This window comes from Ipomoea nil, unplaced genomic scaffold, assembly GCF_001879475.1.
Source record: "Ipomoea nil cultivar Tokyo-kokei standard unplaced genomic scaffold, Asagao_1.1 scaffold1074, whole genome shotgun sequence".
Taxonomy (NCBI): Eukaryota; Viridiplantae; Streptophyta; class Magnoliopsida; order Solanales; family Convolvulaceae; genus Ipomoea; species Ipomoea nil.
In genome coordinates, this window is record NW_017617502.1 from 3100001 (window position 1) to 3123794 (window position 23794).

The 23794-nt window shown below is 28.8% G+C and overlaps 1 long non-coding RNA gene across 1 annotated transcript in view; it reads right to left on the reverse strand.

Moving 5' to 3' along the window:
• LOC109182887 overlaps positions 1 to 23483 on the reverse strand; it is a 23547-nt gene extending 64 nt beyond the window's left edge. Inside the window, exons 1-3 of the long non-coding RNA XR_002054459.1 lie at positions 23473 to 23483; positions 11355 to 11365; positions 1 to 11 (exon numbers count right to left, since the gene is read on the reverse strand). The exon at positions 1 to 11 is cut by the window's left edge and continues 64 nt beyond it. This is a non-coding gene — a long non-coding RNA (uncharacterized LOC109182887). The remainder of the gene's footprint in view (positions 12 to 11354; positions 11366 to 23472) is intronic.
• Between the last annotated feature and the right edge of the window lie 311 nt (positions 23484 to 23794).

Consider the following 23794-nt stretch of genomic DNA (forward strand, 5'->3'; position numbering starts at 1 on the left):
CCAAACATACCCTTAGAAGGACACCAGTCAAACAAAATGATGTTAAGGACAAAGGTATAGTATTAGGAACTCGAGAGACTCTTAAAAATATAAGAGAATACTTTACCAATTACCACTATCTTCAAGTGTAACCTTGGGGTGTGGTTGAGTAGAAGAAACTTATCCATCCTTAATAAAACGTCAATAGTTTGATCCTTGGCTTTGGATGAAGTAGCCTTAAATCTCCAGGCTAACTGTCCCATCCACCAATAGAGGTGTCTACAATTCAATGAGAAGATTAGTCATTGTATTCAACGGTGAAAACGTGTAAAAACACATATAAATTCTCATGTTTGGTTTAAGTTATGTAACTTTTTCAAGGAATGTTACTTAATCCCCACATAAGATTTTTAGTTATTTTGGAGGGAATGTGAGATACTCTTCACATCAGGTATTCTTAGAGTATCCACAATAGTGAAGTTATTTTGTGATTTTTAAGGAATTTTTGTAAGTGTAATTAGGAAAGAGAAGATGGGCGGGGAGAGAAAAAGAAAAGAAAAAAAAAAACCAAAATTGATTTGTTTTTTAAAAAATAATAATAAAAAGAAGTGTCAAGCGCGCCTGACGCACCCGTGTGGGCTACTGCTATGCGCGAAACGCGCACAACAACTGGTCCCTCTTTATTTATTTCTCTTCCCTTGGGAAGAGAAATAACTCCTCCCTTGCACGAGAGGTTGATGATACTCTCTCTCTTGCATCTTTCTTCGTTAACATGGCATTGTGACCTCAAAAGGGGTAAAATATAACTCTCCATTGTGCGCTGATATAGTTGCTCTTACATTCCCTTTTCCATTTTACTAATTTTACCCTTTTAATACATTGTTTTTTCTCCCCTTCAAAACACACAATGGTTCTCAAGCTCAAGCTCTTAGTTATTTATTTTTAAATCATTTATTTAATTATATATATATATATATATATATATATATATATATATATATATATATATATATTATCCTTACTTTATTTATTTATTTTAATTTTGAAGTTTACAAAAATACATGAAAATATATGTTAGGGGTATTAAAGTAAAATAACTATTATAACATAAAAGATAATAAATCATTAACCAAACATGATTATATTACATACCACATTTTAAACAAAATATAAGAATCTAACATTCTCATCAATCTAACATTTACCAAGGTAATCTAATTAACATTCCATGAACCATGTAAAATCGTGAGTAGTCTTGAATGCAAGAAAATCCAAACTAGTTCCTACACAATTCAAACCAAATTGGTTATCTGAGTTACGCTCTGTGTCGGACACAAAGAGACATGCAAAATGTGAAAAATAAAATAACTGAAGGAATAATAAATGATTTTCAAAAAAAAAAAAAAAAGAAGGAATAATAAATGAACCAGAAACACCATATATATTCACACCGTTCAAAAAAATTTCTCCTACATTTACAGGATCACTCAAAATTGAAACTCAACTCCACTAGACTGACACCATCATCAGAAATGCGACAATTCTAAAAGCAATTTCTAAATAATTGAGAACCACATTTCTAAATTTTGACTGTAAATATATTAAAGAAAGTAATATCGTTTATTTTATTCAAATTTCGAAATTTGTTAATTTTTGTTTAAATAATGTGATTTCTTCGTATTTTAGTCCATAACACTCTATTAGAGCACTAAACTGGACGAACTTGTTGGATTTTTAGCATAAAATGACATAAAAAGTGGTTATTTTGTGGTACAAATACATGTGAGGTCCATTTGAGTCGGGTTAAAGTGAATTCGGGGTCTTCATATATAGATGAATAAATTGATATATTCTACGCTCAAAACAGATGATGGGTGAATGGGAAATTAATTTTCAAAGTACATAGATTCATTTGAGTTGGAAATGAAGGTGGAAATACTTTGTAAAAGCACTTGCCCACATTGGTTTGGGAAGTGGGTTTGCACCACCACTATATATACAATAGCCTTTTGGAAGAAGGTTGAATTATATAGCATAAAGGCTCTCTTTCGCGCGCAAGGGGTGCAACTCAAATCTCAAAATGAGCTTGAAAAGGCTTGACTTGTGTACACCAGCACCTGCTGGATTTTGAGTGCTCGTCCTTTGTTCTAGTTCACCGAACCTTTTATTTGATTGCTCAAACTTAAGGTCGTGATCTATTTTATCCTGGGAGACTATACTACACTTCTCCTAATACCATCAGGAGGTAGCAAATCAATGTTAAAGAAAGTGTTACACACGACTTAGATCTTTCGTTGTGTTTATAAATTAAGGTTTGAAAACCCTCTTTTCGTTATTTATATATTTTATATAAATAATTTTTGTTCTGTACCAAACATTGGTTTAAATTAATTTTTTCTAAAATTAAATTCCATATATATATATATATATATATATATATATATATATATATATATATATATATATCTTCCACTCTTTGATTTTCTCACTATCTATCTACTATCTACTATACTAATAGAGCCAAAGAGAGTTAGGCCTATAATGCGTAGAAAAAATGGCGGTCAAATTTTTTAATTAAATGAATGCTCAGATTGATTAGATTTTAATTTTTTCTTGAGATTTCCTAATTTATCCTTAATGAATATGATAATCTGTTAACTTTTCTGTTAAATATTATCTTTTCCGTTAATTTCTGTTAGTTCACCGTTAACTTATTCATTGATTTAATAAGAAAGGTCTTAGGTTCGAACCACATCCCAATCAAAGTTGGCATAATTAGTTCTCTATTTTACTCTTATTAAATTAATAAATGTAATTTAGTAGCTACAACAAAAAATAATACATATGCATTTTTTTTGATTTAGAATTATGTGTCTACAATGCCTTTATTCATAAAAAATTATTCATTATCAATAAATTAAATAAGATAAATAATTTCATTAGTTATATTGTCTTTATTTTTCTCTAATATAAAAATTCTTTAAATTCAAAATTTAAATTCATCAATTGATTATATTCACTACATTGTCCCTACAATGTCTTTATTAAAAAAAATTATTCATTATTAATAAATTAATTAAGAGAAAAAATTTCATTAGTTATATTGTCTTTATTTTTTCTCCAATGTAAAAATTCTTTACATCCAAATTCATCAATTGATTATATTCACTACATTGTTCATTATCTTTTTTCTGCACTAATTAAATATCAAAGTTATAATACAAAATAATGATATATATTTATTTACCAAGTATTTTATTAATACCATGAAAAAATTTAAATTAATAAAGCCAATTATATTAGCTACTTGAGGGATTTGTTGACAAAGAGAGTATACAAATCACACAACAAATTGAAGTGAGAAACTAATAATTTTCTTTTTTGACAATTAGCAGTTAGCTGTTAGCGTTAGTGGATTTGCCCAGCGAATTATATCAACGGTTGGTAAAAAGATATTTAGAAAAATTAGCTGTTTAAATTAACATTTAAAACGACCTAAGGGTATAATAATAATAATAATAATAATAATAATAATAATAATAATAATAATAATAATAATAATAATAATAATAATAATAATAATTGTTTTAATAATAATTTTTAATATATATATATATATATATATATATATATATATATATATATATATATGTGTGTGTGTGTGTGTGTGTGTGTGTGTGTGTGTGTGTGTGTGTGTGTGTGTGTGTGTGTGTGTGTGTGTGTGTGTGTGTGTGTGTGTGTGTGTGTGTGTTTTGGGGAAATCATTCTAAAAAACGTTAAGTGAAAATATTGTAATTGCAATGTTTGCATTTTCAGTGGTTTGGAACAAATTGTTGCTTCCAACTGTTGAATAACCAAAACACCTTTTTTAGCATTTTGATCTTTGGATTACATCATATTTACCCATCGTCAAATATCTTTGCGTTACATTATAATTAAATTTTTTAAATTTTTACTACATCTAAATTCCTTAAATTAAGAATTTTTTTTATCCATAATAATTTATTCAACAATAATGGTTGAACTAAATAAACCCTTAGCAAAACACTTAATGGACTGGTACCGTTGATTCATTCATTGATCTTGTATATGTGTGCATTTATTAAATATATTAGAACCCTTTGCAACAAAAATACTTGGTTACTATTTAAAACAAGTTTAGTAACAATTATAATGAATCTCCTATATTACATTGTATTCATATACTATGAATTACATATTTAAATAAACAAATTAGTCATTAAATTACTTATGTTGAACTTCTCATATATAATCTTGCATTTATATACTTTCAAATATTTATTTAATTATAAACATTGGGTAGAAAAAATGACCGTCAAATTATTAAATCAAATAAATAGTTCCGATTTTAATTTTTCCTTGAGATTTCATAATTTATCCTTAATTATATGATTATCCGATCCGTTAACTTTTTCATTAAGTACTGTTAATTCACCGTTAGTCTAATTCCAATATTAAAGTCTAATCTATATATATATAAAAGTAAAATCCTCCTAGCCAAGTTTTCCCCCCAAAACTTAGGGTCATTTAAGTAATATCAATATATTAATTAATTATGGAAAGAATATTATGGTAATATAAACTAATTAATTATGAAATATTCCTATAATATTGATTATGAAATGTTCTTCACCAACGTTCGTTGGTCACTAATTAATTATACCTATCATACTGCATAGTGCATATATTATATATAACTATGCATATATTATATATTATTATATATAAAATTACGATTATAAATATGTATGAAATATTCCGTCAGAATAACAAACATTATGGTAATATAATTATGGAAATTATATATTATTGTAGTCCTTTTAATTGTCTATATATATATAAAAGTATAAAATCCTCCTAGCTAAGTTTTCCCCCAAAACTTAGAGGCATTTTTGTAATATCAAATATTTAGACAAATATGGCATTTTAATAATATTAAAGATTTTACCTTTCTTGAGATCTCTTACCATTTTATAATTTTAATACTAAACCCTTTTGATCTCATCCATTGTGTATAAATACACCTTATATGACCATACACAACCCCAACTAAGGTTAATTATTTTATTGATTTTTGCTAATCATCCTGTGATCTTCCACAGTTGAGGTTGATACGTGATTTGCACTGGTGAGGTTTTCATTATCTTAGTTTCTTTAATTTTTTTTTTCTTTTTGGGTTTTGTTTTGTTTTTATTCTTTTGTATTTTCTGATTTTTAAACAACAAAAGTGGTTCGTAAGAAAAAATGTTGATATATTCTTTTCTTTTTTTTGTCTATTTTTGTAGAGAAGATACGGATCTAGAAAGATTGATCGGGAAGCAATAGACTTCTAATCATCCTGTGATCTTCCACAGTTGAGGTTGATACATGATTTGCACTGGTGAGGTTTTCATTATCTTAGTTTTTTTTTTTTTTTTTTTTTTTCTTTTTGGGTTTTGTTTTGTTTTTATTTTTTTGTATTTTTTGATTTTTAAACAACAAAAGTGGTTCGTAAGAAAAAATGTTGATATATTCTTTTTTTTTGGTCTATTTTTGTGGAGAAGATACTATACGGATCTAGAAAGATTGACCGGGAAGCAATAGACTTCTAATCATCATGTGATCTTCCACAGTTGAGGTTGATACGTGATTTACATTGGTGAGGTTTTCATCATCTTAGTTTCTTTTATTTTTTTTTCTTTTTGGGTTTTGTTTTGTTTTTATTTTTTTTTGTATTTTATGGTTTTTAAACAACAAAAGTGGTTCATAAGAAAAAATGTTGATATATATATTTTTTTTGTCTTTTTTTTTTTTTTTTTTTTTTTTTTTTTTTTTTTTTTTTTGTGGAGAAGGTACAGATCTAGAAAGATTGATCGGGAAGCAAAAGAGTTCCTTGCTCATCAAGATGATAATGTTTTGTGATCGAGGGACGAATTATGTGTATATATAAATATATATAGACTTATAGAGGGAACCATACTAAGAATACAATAAAAACCAAAATGAAATTAAAAGCATTTTTTAGTTGTCAATATATCAAAGCATTGGACTTTGTTTCGATTCAATTTCTCCGTTTTTAAAGTGTACATTTTTTTGTAATAAGAGAGTAGTTTGTCTTTCCCCTCAAGACGTTTTTCTTGCCATTTAATTTTATTTTTTTTTAGGAAAAAAATGATTAAGTACTGTGGCTTTTTTTTTCAATAGAGTATTATTTTGATTTTATTCTTCATTTGACATTCCTTGATATAAAATCACTTTACTAATGTAAAATAATGTTATTGACTTACCATGTTTGCTTCGATATGCTAAGCCATTTAAAATTTAATACGGAGTAAAATTTATAATTGTAATACTTCCGTAATAATATTGAATAAATATTAATCATATGTTTAGATTTAATAATATATTATATTAAAAGAATTATTTATTAACTTAATATAGTGATGGTTAATACGGGTAAACCATATATAAGCAATATTTCACTTTTAGAATATTATACCTTAATTATAAAAATTCTACCTAATAATTTTAGTATTAAAAGTCATACAATAATTACCATAAACAATATTTAATAATTGCCAAATTCTATTATGCAATAAAAATTACTATTATAAGATTTTTTGTAATATGGACACATTATTTTTAATTATTTTGATTTAATAATATTATATCTTATGTATAAAAATTCAAATAATACTTTTAGTACTATTGAATATTGATTGACTAACAATTATTTTAATTACTAAGGCAATTAATGGATATTTCGATTTAAAAAGTTTTCAAATATATGAATTATACATAGTAGCATTGAATCAATTAGTAAGACAATTATATTAGGTAATCTAATAAATAACTTACTTTTTAAATTATATCTCATCTTTAATCTTTAATAATGAATATTTTCTTAAAGTATATACATAGACTATGGTTATCAATATAAAATTAAAAGTATATATATATATATATATATATATATATATATATATATATATATATATATATATATATATATATATATATATAATGGATAATATTATTAGTACAAAATAAGTTATATTTACCTTAATAATTAATTATTAATATTATTACCTAATAATTATATATTGTTACCTTTTTCGGTGTAATTATTATGGTAATTTATATACATATATATTTTTATACTTAATGTATAATATATTGGCATGAAAAAAATTATACTTATCTTAATATATAATTAATTTTTAATATAATTTCTTTATTTTTTTTAAAGATAATTATTTTGATAATTTTTCTTTCATTATTTTGTGTGATTATTATGGTAATGTATTTCAATTTTGGAAGAGATTATTACAAATATTATAATTAATATATGTAATATAATTAATGAAATTATTATGGTAATTGTCACAATATTTGGTAATTATACTTAATATAATTAAAGAAATTGAGAAATATAAGATTTCTTCCCTAAAAATATTTGTGACAATTTAGTTAAATTACAATTAATAAAATATGAAATATAATTAAAGAAATTAAATTATTAAATTAACAAAACATGAATATTTCTAATCATACATACACTTATGCACTATAATAATCATGCAAAATTTAAATGCAACTTTTTAAATTTTTAAATGTAATTTTTTAATTATAAATCTATCCATATAAATTATAATTAATGAAATTATATTATAAAATTTTCCTATTTTCATTTTAATAAATATTATGTGTATATAAAATGAATTATACAATCATATAAGGAAATGCGTCGGATTAGAGTTTAAATTTATTCATACAAATTTTAGAATTTACATTTTTTTTTATAAAACTAATCAAATGTTAATGTTAATAATAATAATAAGAATTTTAAAATCAGAATTATAAATTAAGTATTAGGGTAATAATTAATCTATATATTATTATTATTTTTTTTGAATGCTACTAGCTCTATTACATTGTAGTATCTGTTCATATACTTTCTCAACCTACTGAAACACAAAGAGCCAATAACGCCTCCACTGAGGCTCGAACTCACAACCTTCCAAATGAAAGTCCAACCCGAATACCATTAGACCATATAGTCTTGGTATATTATTATTATTATTATTATTATTATTATTATTATTATTATTATTATTATTATTATTATTATTATTATTATTATTATTATTATTATTATTATTATTATTATTATTATTATATAAAAACAAAATCATACCTTTTCAAAAAAAAAAAAAAAAACAACAAAATCATCCAATTTCATTTTTCCGCCCAAACTTTTGTAGTAAAGCTTATTTGGTAAGTAAATGTCTAATGGAAATTTAAAAAAATCTATTAATTGGTAATATTGCATAATTGGTAACATTACGTATGGTATTATATTCTATAATATAATAATATAATTGATAATATTATTGTTCAAGTATAATAAAAATCCTATGTAATAATGTAATAATAAAAAAATAAAAATAAAATTAAAATAATAACAATAACAATAACAATAACAATAATAATAATAATAATAATAATAATAATAATAATAATAACAATAACAACAAATTTAATAATTCAAACAAAACTATATACAAAATAAATTTAAATTAAAAACAAAAAAAGAAAAAAAAAAAAAGGAAGAAGACAAAGGTGGCTTCCCTTTGTAAATGATGTGGGATCATTTTGATTCCACATTGAAAATGTTTGGAAAGATGAGCTCTTAAACTCCTCTATATAAGAGGGACATTTACAAACATATAATTGCTTGCCCATCAATATGGGCAAGTATTGAGAAGTCCAAAGACTTTTATTTTTTTTATTTTTTTTATTTTTTTTATTTTAGTACTATTAACCTGACAAATTATGCCGTGGATATGTGTCCACCTTGCAATGTAGACACAGTTCAAAAATTGTTCATAATTATTAATATATAATTCAAAAAATTATGAACATCTATAATTATGAACATAGTGTTGTGAACATAATTATGAACATATAGTTATGTAATCATGAATATAGAGATTCAATAATTGTGAATATGAAGTTAAAAATTATGCATATATATCTTTATAATTATGAACATATAGTTCAGTAACTATGAATTTAGAGTTCTGTAATTATAAATATAGAGTTCAATACGTACTTATGAATATGAAGTTCCAAAATTATGAATATATAGCTTTATAATAATGAACATATAGTTTAGTAATTATAAACATAGAACTGTGTCCACCTTGCAAGGTGGACACGGTTCCACAACATAACTATTCGATTGACCCTGTAACATGTAAACTTTCTCAACCTATTGAAACCCAACGTGTCAAAGGGCTCTTATTTAAGAAACCTTATCTTAATGGCTTCTTATTTTAGTTTTTTTTTTTTAATTTTTTTTTAAAATTTATTAGGGGGTTTGAGAAAGATTAACCCAAAATGTATATGAGTTGTTTTAGTTTTTAGCAGTTTGGAGCAAATTGCTAAGTTATTAAATAATATTTTTGGTGTTTTGATTAAATATAAAATGTTAAACAGACGAATTTATTAAAATTTTGACGAATTTGCCAAATAATCAGATTACAACAACAACAACAATAATAATAATAATAATCCAAAAAAAAACTATATACAAAATAAAATTAAAATTAACCCAAAAAAAAAAAAAAAAAAAAAAAGACAAAGGCGAGCCACCGGCACCCTTTGTAAATGATGTGGGATCATTTTGATCCCACATTTAAAATGTTTGAAAAGAGAGAGCTCATATATATAAGAGGAGCAATGAGACTCTTATAAACATAATTGCTTGCCCATCAATGTGGTCAAGTATTGAGAAGTCAAAAGGTTCTTATTTAAGAAGTTTTAACTTTGTCTTCTTATTTTAGTTTTTATTTATTTATTATTAGTAGGGGTTGTGGAAGATTAACCCAAAATGTATGTGTTGTATTAGTTTTTAGCTGTTTGGAGCAAATTATTGAGTTATTATATAATATATTTTGATTTTGATATTTTGATGTTTTGATTAAAGTTAAAATGTTAAAATGACGAATTTATTATAATTTTGGCGAATTTATCAATAATCAAATTACAAATAATAATAATAATAATAATAATAATAATAATAATAATAATAATAATAATAATAATAATAATAATAATAATAATAATAATAATCCAAACAAAACAATATACAAAATAAAATTAAATTTAAAATTAAAAATAATAAGAAGAAGACAAAAGGGATCCACGGGCTCCATTTGTAAATAATGCTAGATCATTTTGATCCCACATTGAAAATGTTTGGAAAGAGGAGTTCTTGAGCTCCTCATCCCACATTGAAAATGTTTGGAAAGAGGAGTTCTTGAGCTCCTCTTACAAACATAATTGTTTGACCATCAATGTGGGCAAGTATTGAGAAGTCCAAATGCTCATGTTTTATTTTTGAGTACTATTGACCCGACAAATTATGATGTGAAACTATGTCCACCTTGCATGGTAGACACGGTTCCAAAATTGTTCATAATTATCAATATATATTTCTATAATTATGAACATATAGTTATGTAATTATGAATATAGAGATTCAATAATTGTGAATATGAAGTTCAAAAATTATGAATATATAACTTTATAATTATGAACATATAATTAAGTAATTATGAACATATAGTTCTGTAATTGTGAATATAGAGTTCAATAATTATGAATATGAAGTTCAAAGATTATGAATATATAGCTTTATAATTATGAACATATAATTTAGTAATTATTAACATAGAATTGTGTCCACCTTGCAAGGTGGACACGGTTCCACAGCATAACTATTCGATTGACCTGTTACATATAATATATGTTCACCTATTGAAGCCCAACAAGTCAAAAGACTCTTATTTAATAAACCTTATCATAGTGGCTTCTTATTTTAGTTTTTTTTTTTTTAAATTTATTAGGAGGTTTGGGAAAGATTAACCCAAAATGTAGATGTATTGGTTTAGTTTTTAGCAGTTTGAAGCAAATTGCTAAGTTATTAAATAATATGTTTGGTGTTTTGATTAAATATAAAATGTTAAACATTTGAATGTGTTAAAATTTTGTCGAATTTGCCAAATAATCAAATTACAACAACACGACGACGACGACAACAACAACAACAACAACAACAACAACAATAATAATAATAATAATAATAATAATAATAATAATAATAATCCAAATAAAATTAAAATTAACAAAAAAAAAAAGACAAAGGAGAGCCCGTCCCTTTGTAAATGATATGAGATTATTTTGATCCGACATTGAAAATGTTTGAAAAGATAAGCTCTTGAACTCCTCTATATAAGAGGTACAAACATAATTGTTTGTCCATCAATATCGCAAGTATTGAGAAGTTAAAAAATTCTTATTTAAGAAACCTTAGATTTGTCTTCTTATTTTAGTTTTTATTTATTTATTCATTATTTATTATTTATTAATTATTAGTGGGTTGGGAAAGATTAACCCAAAATGTATGTATTGTTTTAGTTTTTAGCAGTTTAGAGCAAATTATTAAGTTATTAAATAATATTTTTGGTGCTTTGATTAAAGATAAATTGTTAAAATGACGAATTTGTTAAAATTTTGGTGAATTTTTCAATCTCAATTTTTTAAAATTGTCAATAATAATAATAATAATAATAATAATAATAATAATAATAAAATAATAATAATAATAATAATCATCATACATCATCATCATCATCATCAATCATCATCATCATCATCATCAATCATCATCATCATCATCATCATCATCATCATCATCATCATCATCATCAATCATCATCATCATCATCATATCATCATCATCATCATCATCATCATCATCATCATCATCATCATCATCATCATCATCATCATCATCATCATCATCATCATCATCATCATCATCATCATCATCATCATCATCATTCATCATCATCATCATCATCATCATCATATCATCATCATCATCATCATCATCATCATCATTCATCATCATCATCATTCATCTCATTCATCATCATCATCATCATCATCATCATCATCATATCATCATCATCATCATCAAACAAAACGATATACAGAATAAAATTAAAATTAGAAAAAAATAAGAAGAATGATGTGGGATCATTTTAATCTCACATTGGAAATGTTTGGAAAAAGGAGCTCTTGAAAATGTTTACAAACATAATTGCTTGCCATCAATGTGGGCAAAGGAGTGAGAAGTCCAAAGTTTTTTTTTTTGTTTTTTGTTTTTTTTTTTTGGTTTCCTTTTTGTTTGGAAGTAAATGAATATTAAAAATAGAAAGAAAATATTTCAATAATAATATTTCACATCATGAAGGAGTAAATGCATATTTTTAAAAATAGTAAATGTAAATTAAAAATGGAACGAAAATATTTCATTAATAATATTCTACATCATCAAATTTAAATTTAACGGAAATTAGGTAAAAATATTAATACATCTATATTCTAATTGACTAATTGACTGAAAATAATAAAAAAATAATTGACTGAAAATAAATCTAATATTACTAATTGACTGAAAATTTTAAAAGGAAATGAATATTAATAATTGACTGCAAATAAAAAAATGCTCCATAATTGACTAAAAAAATGACCAGATCATTGCATTTTAATTAAAAATGGAATGAAAATTAAAAATTGGAGAAAAATATTTCAATAATAATATTCTACATTATCAATAGTAAATGCATATTTTAAACAATAGTAAAGGTGAATTGAAAATGAAACGGAAATATTTTAATAATAATATCTACAATTCTACATCATCAATTAAAAATGGAACGAAAATTAGGTAAAAATATCATTACATTTGATATTCTAATTGATTAATTGACTAAAAATAAAAAAGAATAATTGGCTGAAAATGAATCCGATATCACTAATTTATTGAAAATATAAAAGGATAACTAATCGAGTAATATTCTACCACTATATATTTTAATCCAAGTAATCTGTCCTGATGGATTGAAGGTGTTAGCTCTAGACGAAGATGAATAGGATTGTGTTGTCATTACCAATGTCGTCTACAAAGAGGTTTCAATAATGTGTAAATATAATCGGTGATATTAAGTTTTTTTTAAATGAAAAAATTGTTATATATCTGGACAAAAAAATATATCTTCCATACAAATGAATAAGGATACCAATTCATTTCTATAACTGAGTTGTCAGAGAACGAGCACATTTTACTAATTTATGAAAATTCTAAACAATGATAAATAAAATCTTCAAAGTTATAGCACCGTATGCGTACATCTAGACATTAGCTATTAATTTGAGCAATTATTTGCACAAATTCAAGCAATGATACCATCAAAATATATAAACGATCCAAACCATATATTTAATTGCACTATATAATATTTGATGTTCTAATTTAAATAATTATATATCGATTCATATATTCTTAATATATTACAACAAATCAATTCCGTGCATCGCACGGGTGCAAATACTAGTATAGAATTATAACTACAACATTAATCTAATTCTAATATTAAAGTCTTAATAGAACTCTAACCACCGAAATCTCCTCAAACAATATTAGTATATATTTAATATTTTATGCTTTAATTTTTATTTGTTCTCGCTTATGTCCCGTATTTGGTTTCAACCATACCCATACAATTATTTTATTGACAATTATAATCAATCTTGACTATATTATCTTGCATTTGTAAACTTAGAATTACCAATTTAAATACGTAAATTCAACATTCAATTATCTATGCATGAACAATTCTAATATAATCTTGCTTTGATATATTTTAAAATATTTATTTAAGAAAAATATTAGGCAGTATTCCAATCGCGCAATGCGCGTAAAAAACTAGTATATAGTATATACACATGAATATTGTTGAACAGAATCAAAACAAAGATACTAAAAAGGGTATTGGATAAGTAGCCCTGAATTGGAATATCCTGTCTCTGATGTAAACCATCTAAAAGTTTTAAAACCTGAAATGCAACTAATTAATATAAAACACATCAATTAAATCAATCAAGAATATATATATATAGTAGGATCTATCTTAAATTAGATCATTTTCCCAATGCTTCCCACTGTTAATGGTGGATTTGACTTTGCTGTTACCTTGTGTCAGGAACTAAAAAGGGTCATTGATATAGGAGCATGGCTGATACAAAACTTTTGACCTGCAAACACCATTAACAGTGAAATAAAAAAGAGAGGGATGGTGTGACGGGTTTAGGTCAATTGTTTAAAGGTTACTTTGAAAATTTTGTTCTAGTGGTTGGGTGAGGTTCGATTCTCACTGAAGATATAAGGATTATTGGGAGATTCAAAGCTCAAAAAGGTAAAAAGACTCCTGGTATGTAGAGTATATATGCAGGGGTGGGGTGGAAACTGTGGACTGATTGGGTGAATTGGGATTTACCTCCTTCAGCGTACTTGGGCAGGTGTTTTGGGATTATGGAGCATCCTCGAGTATGGGTATTGGGAGTCCTTAGACCATCCACAATAGTTGATATGGAGCATCCTCGAGTATGGGTATTGGGAGTCCTTAGAGCATCCACAATAGTTGATCTCCGTTGCGATTTAACTATTTTAAAAAAGAATTAATGTTACATGTCAGGCACGCCACGCAAGAGTTGAGCTGCTGAGGCATTACCATTTTACTGCAATAACTCAATCCCTTGCAGATGCTCTCCACTTTTCTCTATCTTGCTTCTCTCTCTCCTCAACCATAACTTTTTCTTAGAATTTATGCATTATCTACTATTGTTGATGCTCTTATAGATTCAGAATTAATTAGTTTAATTAGCATAAGCTGTGAAAGTATTAAAAAAAAAAAAAGTTGGGGTGTTGTGAGTTCTCCTAAAATCTCGTTTGGATGTCCCTCTCACTCCGTAGGGTGTAGCAACGTCCTAAGTTTGCCATAAAGACAGCTCCACTGTTGGCTTCCTGGAACATATGCTAGCTGTATGTTCATGATTCTGCCTCAACCATATTAATTAATGACTGAGTTACTGAGCAAATGTACTGAATGTTGCCTGCCATCATATACTATACTCTAATTAAATAAAAGATGTACTGCAAATTATATTAATACACATATACTACACTATTTAATTTGGTTCTAAACAATTAAATTGTATATAAGAACGTGTTTGGTTTATAAGTTTACACACCTACATGAATGTGAATCAAAATCATATTTAGTGTTTGGTTCAAAATTTTTTAAAATACAATTATGGGATTTGATTACTCATTCAATTAAAAACATCATTCCCTAATTAAAAATCGGTATCATTTCATCTTATTGGTAATATGATTTTTAAGTTTGGATTAGTGCTTTTAGATTTTTTTTTTTGTTTGTTTATATTAGTGTTTTAGATGTCGTTATATTAGGATCAAATGACTTAATTTTTTATTTTTGTATTTTTAAAACCTTTATTCCCATTATAGAATCATACATAATAGTGATAATCACTCTAATTCTACCCTGCTACCAAATGTGCAAAACATTTTAACCAAAACTCATTATCATTACCATGTATTTGATTTCCATTTCAATTATGATTCCCTTGTACAAACCAAACAGACCCTAAATCATGCCAATTTAAACATACCAAGTCTCTACACATTAAAGATGTACTTGTTAAGAAAAAAAAAAAGAGATGTACTTGTTACATATTCAATATGTGGCATTAAATAATTACTCTACTGTTTCTCTCTATCACAAATCAGAATTTTCAAACCATTTAAAAAGTTAATTACCGAATTAGTCCATTGATTATAGCAAAATTATCAATTTTGTCCTAGACTATTTTTCTTGACCAATTAAATTTGGTCCTCCGTTTATTTTGCCGTTAGACATCCGTTAAATCAGGACCAAATTGGTAATCTTTCTACAGTCAAGGAACCATTTCGATCATCACATGCACCATTTTCTCCAAAAATTAATTACTGAAATAGTCCCTTGACTATAGTGAAATTATCAATTTGGTCCTGAGTTAACAGATGTCTAATTGCAAAAAAACGGAGGACCAAATCGGTTAAGATTTTTAAAGTTGAGAGACTTAATTGATCAAAAAAAATAATCAAAATCCAAATTGATAATTTCACTATAGTCAAGGGACCATTTCGATAATTAACTCCCATTTAAATTATTGACTCTAGAAACAATAAGATACAATTGTTGGGAGAAGAATAAGATAAAATTGCTTGGGAATGAAAATTACCGGAGTAGTCTCTTATCACAAATCAGATATGGATTTACCTTGATTTTGTTAAAAGAATATACAAAATAGACAAGGGAGAAAGGAGGATCATTTCTATTCATTCATCTCCTTCCTTCTTATTACAACAATACATATATGTAATATACATTTGTAACGGAAGGTAATAATGGTAGACATAAATCTGACCGTTACATCAGTTACATAATCAATCTCATAATGTCCACACTTAATTATATTTATAACACCCCTCTTGGACATTATAACACCACGACCTTGCCTCATTAAACACTTGCTAGGAAAATCCTGTGGAAAAAACCTAAACAAGAAAAGAGTACAAGGTATATGGATAGCATACATTCATGCCTCATTAAAAACTTCACTAGGAAAACCACGTGGGAAAAAACCTAGTTAAAGAAAAGAGTACATGATATATGTAAAAACATATATTGTATTGGTCGCCTCATTAAAAAACTTAACTTAAGAAAACCCTGTGGGAAAAACTTAGTTAAGGGAAAAAGAGTACAACCATAAGCCTTCAGGGCGCAAACTGCATAATCTTCAGGATTTTGGGGTTTGTCCATTTAAGCAATTATTTTGCAACTTTTTCCCATTGTCATTACTATATCATACTCATGCCTCGTTAAAAACCACACTAGAAAACTCAATGGGAGAAAACTAGTGAGGAAAAGAGTACATGATATTTATGTATTTATGTGTTGCAAATAGTGCGCAACTGTTAGTCTTTTATGACTTAATCTTCAGGATTTTACGTTCAATCTTCCGGATTGATTCGAGTAAATGTACTTCCCGTCTCCCCCTGAAGATAACAATCTTCAAGTTCTACATATATTTCAAAATTTGAAGAGATGGATTGGTCAAATCTTCTGGATTGTCACTAGAGTAATGTACAATAATCTTATGGCTCTTCTAGAGCTTATATAACATTTGTACAACACAAGTGTTATTGTCCTCATTCTGAACATTTAGGAAAATTCATTGTATAACCAGTTTGGACTTGGCATTGCGGGGATCAAACAAAATAGCCAGTACCCAAGTAGCCTATTAAAATCGTATCATGGTTTCTTACATAAATGTCATGTCTTTGTATCTCGAAGATACCGAAGGATATGTTAATCATTATTCAAGTACTTCATTTGTAGGGGGAGCATTAAATTTTTGCTAGCAATTTCATTGCAAATATGTTGCGATTATGGAACTTTTGGTTCTAAAAATTGTGCTCCAACGATAATGAAGTAAGGGACTTCGAGTCCAAATGGTTCCTTATCTGCTTCAAGAGCTTATTAGGAAACCTTTAGTTTGATAAAAACATGACACTTATATGCATATAGACATGTGAAAAGGCATTTTTAGATGTAGGCTGACTGGTGTATATATAAAAGAAATCTTCAAAGAAAAACTCGATCTTCAAGTCGAGATAATACTTATTCACAAGCTTTTTATTTCAAAAGTCTCAGTCTTTAAACATGAACTGACATTATCAAGCTCTGTATATATTTCATTGATGTTTACACCATCAATCTTGACTGAGATAATAAATAATAAATAAGTTCATTATCAACTCTTTATCGAGCACACAATGGTACATATTATTCCTTCAATGAGAATATTAACTCCATTCGCAACCCTTTAAAGAGTAAATAATGACACATAATAATACTTAAATAAATCTTCACTTCGAGAATTATGAATCCATCCAGGATTTCTCAAAATAAATTTAACTGCATATCTAAATTTATTATTCTGCCAATTGTAGCGGAACTTAATGCCATTTACCGTGGGAGAGTATATTTGATTAAAATCAATTAAGGGTCTCTACGTGAACCCATAGGCTACAAACTCACTTCATATCTTATCACCTCGTTATTCTTACTTCTCTTTCATGCACACACCCATTTGTAACCTTCAGGGTTAATGCTTAATGGTGTATTGTTATAAAGAGAATGTTTCATTTTAGCGAGTCGAGCTATGCCTTAATTGCTCCTTTATACGTTAAATAGTTATGACACTTCCGGTGCCTAACTCTGGATCCAGATTATCATATAACGAGCAATTTGTAATGGCAATTGTGTTGTCGACAACTATAACCATTTTTTGTAAAACTCCCATATTTGTAAAAGTAATGGCAATTTCTAAAACAACCAGATTCTAAACATTTCCCAAAGATATTTTGATCTGGTCGTTCTGCATCCCTAGTATTACGTTTGTTTGGTGTACCTATAAGTCTTACCAGGGTATTTCGTAATCTGGACGAACGTCTGCAGGACATAATTATTCAAGCTATTTCAAGAGTGACAATGTTTATTTACTAGATCTAGTATTATGATTCATATCTTTGTCATCAATAGATCTCATACACTTCTGGCGTCAAGGAGTATCGGTAGATATATTTGGTCCATGTTGGGGAAGGTACATGGGACCTAGTCACTCTTTTATGATCGGTATGATCAATAGATGTATTTGGCAGATTATTTGCTAATATCGCAAATAGATTATCTTTTGAACTTCCAGTTCAATCTAACTAGTACATGGATTTAAATAATGAAGATGTTTTTATTCTTATGAAATGTCTTGGCATTCCAAAAAGCTACGGAGTAGTATATTATCTCCCCCTAATGCCGAGAAACAATCTTCATTAGGAATGCAGTCAACGTACCCAATTATATGTATTGATCCCCTATCATGGGCTTTCGGTATTTAATCAATAGACATGAGTTTCTTTTGATAGCCCTTTTAGAGGTATGTTGTGGTGGTGATATAAAATAGACTGCGCAAATAAAATAACGTAGATAGGGAAATGTTACTTCTGAAACCACGTACTAGGTGAAAAAGGGGGTATAGCAATCCTTGAGGGATTGATTTGTGATATGCATTGAGTTAGACTTGGGTAAAAAGAACTTGACTCATAGTAACGTCATAGCAATCCTTCGGGGATTGATGGGATAGGTGGACCATTTTTGGTCATGAATTTATCGTCAAGGTTCATCCTAAAGGGTGACTTAGAGAATTAAAGTCCTTAATCTACCTTCTGGGCAAATAAATATACAATAAAAATGAGGGCTATAAATTTAAATATCATATGCCCAAATCTCATGTCAAAGAGTTTCTATAGCAGAAACTAGCACCGTAAACATGTCATAGCCTTTAATTGTTATCACATGCAAGTTAAGGTTTAGCAACGACAGATGCAACTTAACCATATTAATAATTCATGCTATTGTCCCACTTATAAGTTGGGTGATAAATCTCAATAGCTATGGCCTATAGCAAATCATAAATTGCCAACAAGAGAAATAACAAAATCTCTTATATGAACATAATCAAGAGATTATATGCTTAAATGATGTCAATTAAAGAGAAGCACATGCAATATGTGATATAATTTTCCCTTATGTCTTGGACACCAAAAACTCAATTTAGTCATGCACATCATATTTGGTACACACAAGGCATGACATGACAAGAGATATTCTTATTAATTCATAAATTGGAAAAATGAGAGAAGTACCGTTTGCCGAAGAATAATGAGCACATGTTTGTTGCCGGGCCCATTCATTCCTATTTTGGGGAGTCAAAAACAGTACTTTTCCAAGAAAGCTCTCATTTTATCTCATAGTTTCATACAAGCATGAAAACGTCACAAACCTCATGACCAAGTTTTATATGAATTCTGAGAATATTCTATTTGACCATAATGTATGGCCTTATTAGTATACTCTTTAATTTGGGTTAACAAAGAGTTTATAGCATTCTGTTGAATTGCATGCCTATAAGTTGGTCGGCCGGGTTCATTCCAGAACTCAATGAAACTATGATTTTGGTATTAAGAGTGGTTATGAATTATTTTCTATGGAGCTTTTAAGATGTCAATGGATTATTTGTTATAGGTCATGAAGATTAAGATTTATTAACATTTTGTGTTTAAATCTTAATGGGAGATAGCCCGGAAGGCACATCAAAGCCACTGTTTATTATGGGACAATCCGTGAATGATCGTTTTGATCAACAAGTGGTCATAGTCTGAATTTTAAATATAGTTTTGCCTAGAAAGGTAAATCAAGAGCACTATTTTTTATCTGTCACCCGTTATCTTGCCCCAACCCTTGATTATAGATATTTGATCTAAAAGTATTTATAGACCCTAAGTCAATCCCTGAAGGATATTTGGTGTATGCGAGTCTCATTGTCAATGGTCGTATTGTATTCTAGTAGTAGTACATGACAAAATTATGCTAAGTGTTCGGTCATTGGGCTATTTTTAATAAGGTCTGGAAGACCCTGAATGTGGATTGATCTTTAAAGTGACTAATGACTTATGAATGAAGTTTGCAACTTCTATTTCTAATGCTATGATACTCTCCGAAAGTCAAAATTGACTCACATCACGTTGGTTTGCCTGAAGCAAACAAGTTGTGATTTTTTTTTGACCGGCGCAGTTTGAAAATTAAATTCGTGAAAAATACTTCTTGAACTCCTTTTGGCATGATATTTTTTTCTGGAGAACCTAGACTCGTGCTGATAACGTGTTAAAAGGATATACAGAATAGACAAGGGAGAAACGAGGATCATTTCTATTCATTCATCTACTTCCTTCATATTACAACAATACATATATGTAATATACATTTGTAATGGAAGGTAATAATGGTAGACATAAATCTGACCGTTACATCAGTTACATAATCAATCTCATAATGTCCACACTTAATTATATTTATAACAGATTTTTGTTTATTTTCTTTATAGGAGATTATTAGAGAAAATTGTCTTATTTTAAATTGAAAAAGATAATAACATTCTTATAATCAAGACTTTATGTCTAACATTACTTTTAGGTTATATATATATATATATATATATATATATATATATATATATATATATATATATATATATGTCTAAAATATGATTTTTCAAGTTTACTAATAACTATTTTGGTGTCATTACATATAAGAGTTGAATGGTCAATGTTTCTCATCAAAAACATAACATGAGCTACAACCTTCAACTCCCAGTCATATTTAGGAACAACAAATCATCAAAATTCATTTAAAAATTCAGGCGTGTGCGCATCAGCCAAAAAATCAGTGTTGGTGATAGAGAAAATTAATTCGGAATGATCAGAATCAATTAACACGATTAATTAAAAGATAAATAATGTGTAAAGACAATGATGTTTTAGAGAGACAAAGTAGTCTTGTAATTGCATTGATGATTCAATATGGTATGAGAAGACATGGGATGTGTCAACAAAACAAAGAATGCTTATTTGAAGTAGAAATTCTAACTAACCCCCACAAATAGGGCGATCAACAAGAATAGGTCTCCGACCAATCAATACGGAGGTCGACACCGGCAAGGGGTAGACCTTGGAGGCCGACTCTAGGGGTAGACGCTATAGACCGACCAGAAGAGCCTATTCCGGAGGCCGACCTCATGGGGGCCGACTCGACCTATTGGCCTTGGGTTGACCTTGTGCACCTTGGGCCAACCTCGTGTTGGCCTTTTTAGAGTCGATTTACCTCCCCTCGGGTTGGTATACTTCAAACCAGGTCAAGTTGTTTCATAGTTTAGCAATGTTGCAAAAAACGTTAGGCGCCCCCTAGGCGGCAAGGGGGCGCCTAGCGCCTAGGCGCCGATTTTTTTATTTATTATTTTTAATTTTTTTATTTATTTTTTATTTTTTAATTAAAATTAAAATTTAAAATTTAAAATTTTTAAAATTTAGTAATAAAACATAAGGTTTCCATAGTTATTTCTCAAAAACTAGTTACGAAAGTGGTTGTAAAATTGTTCAAAAGATTGTTTAAACAATCTAAATACATAAAAAACTAAAATTAAGGGCTAAAGAAGCATTTTTTTGAGAAATTATTGGACCAAAACGGACAACCGAGACAAAAGTTATGCCTTCCCGAACTTTTCGCAATTTAAACAGCAAAAAAAAAAATTAAATTAAATTAAGGGCCGGTTCAGCCGGCTAGGCGGCCGCCTAGCCGGCCGGCCGCGGAGGAGGCCGATTCCGGCCTTCTTTGCGGCGGCGACCGGGCACCTAGGCGCGATTTTTGCAACCATGTAGTTTAGGCCCATGCTTAATATATTCATCATTAGCCCCTCACTCTTAGAGTTGTGAGTTCTCATCAACGAGAGAGAGAGAGTATTCTCTCAACCCGCGATTCGTGTTGACCTCGCTCGTGCGGGGGGAGATGGAGGAAGTGGCGAGCCACCCAAGGCCGAGCTCCAGCTGAACGCATATACTCTAGGCCGCCTATCTTGTATTTCATTTTATTGGTTTTGTGATGAACTATGCTTGTTATGAATGACAATGTTCCTTGCTTTGACTAGAGTATTACCACCCTTCCTCAGGAGAAATTATGTTCTCTTTGCTCTTACGCTTTGCTTTTTATTTTCACTTGTGCCCGTCTCGTTCCCTTTGCAAGGTGGGCCGACCTCATACCATGGTCGACTTAGGTCATATTTTGTCGTTGTTGTAACCTCTTAGGACTTAGCTAGCCATTTCACTGGTCGGGTCGACCTCGTGTTTGGCCCAAGCATCTCTTGTCCTCTTAGCACTACTTCTCCTTCCTTGACGGGCAAGGTTGAGCTAGTGAATCAAGTAGTTGGACTACCATGATGGCCCCAAGGGTCTAGACGATGATCATGGCCTTCTAGTGTTGGGTTCACTACTTCGCCAGGTGAGCCTACCCTACATCATGATTGGTAGGGCATCTCTTAGCTCCGTGTCGAGACACCTCGTTGGATTTTGCGTTGGCCAACCCAAGGCTCATTTTTGTTTGCTCTAACGATGTCTTACCTCTTGGTTAAAAGGGGTCAACTCACTTGCTTTGTGACCTAGATGATCAAGTCCATTAGCAGGGTCGGCGACAAGCCCCCCACTTCTTCTCCCAAGCCCGACTAGGCCTTTGGAACGGAGCATGGAAAGAGACCTTTGCGTGACTTGTCATTGGACCAATCGGTGAGTTATCCTTGCATCGGAGCCTTTGCCTTTTGATCCTGTGTTGAGCTCAACCGATCACAAATGCGAGGGCCTTGGTTGCCTTCGAGCTTAGCGCAAGATAGCTTTGTCTCCACTGTTGGCTTCCTGGAACCTATGCTAGCTGTGTGTTCATGATTCTGCCTGAACCATATTAATTAATGACTGAGTTACTGAGCAAATGTACTGAATGTTGCCATCATATACTATATACTGTATAGCTTCTAATTAAACAAAAGATGTAATACAAATCAATACACATATACTACATTATTTGGTTCTAAACACTTAAATTATATAAATAATGCCAATTTAAACATACTAAGCCTCTACACTACACTACATATAAAGGATGTAGTTGCTACCTACTAATTATCATCATCAATTTTTGTTAAGGGAATATGTCTATATTTAAAATTTTATATATATATATATATATATATATATATATATATATATAGGAAAAAGTTCAAATACGGCGGGGTCTTCCCGTGCGGCGGTGCAGCGAAATTTTAGAATACACCAACAGTGTTAACAACATGCACCAACAGTGTAAGGAAAACACACCACAATGAAATGCAATAAAAC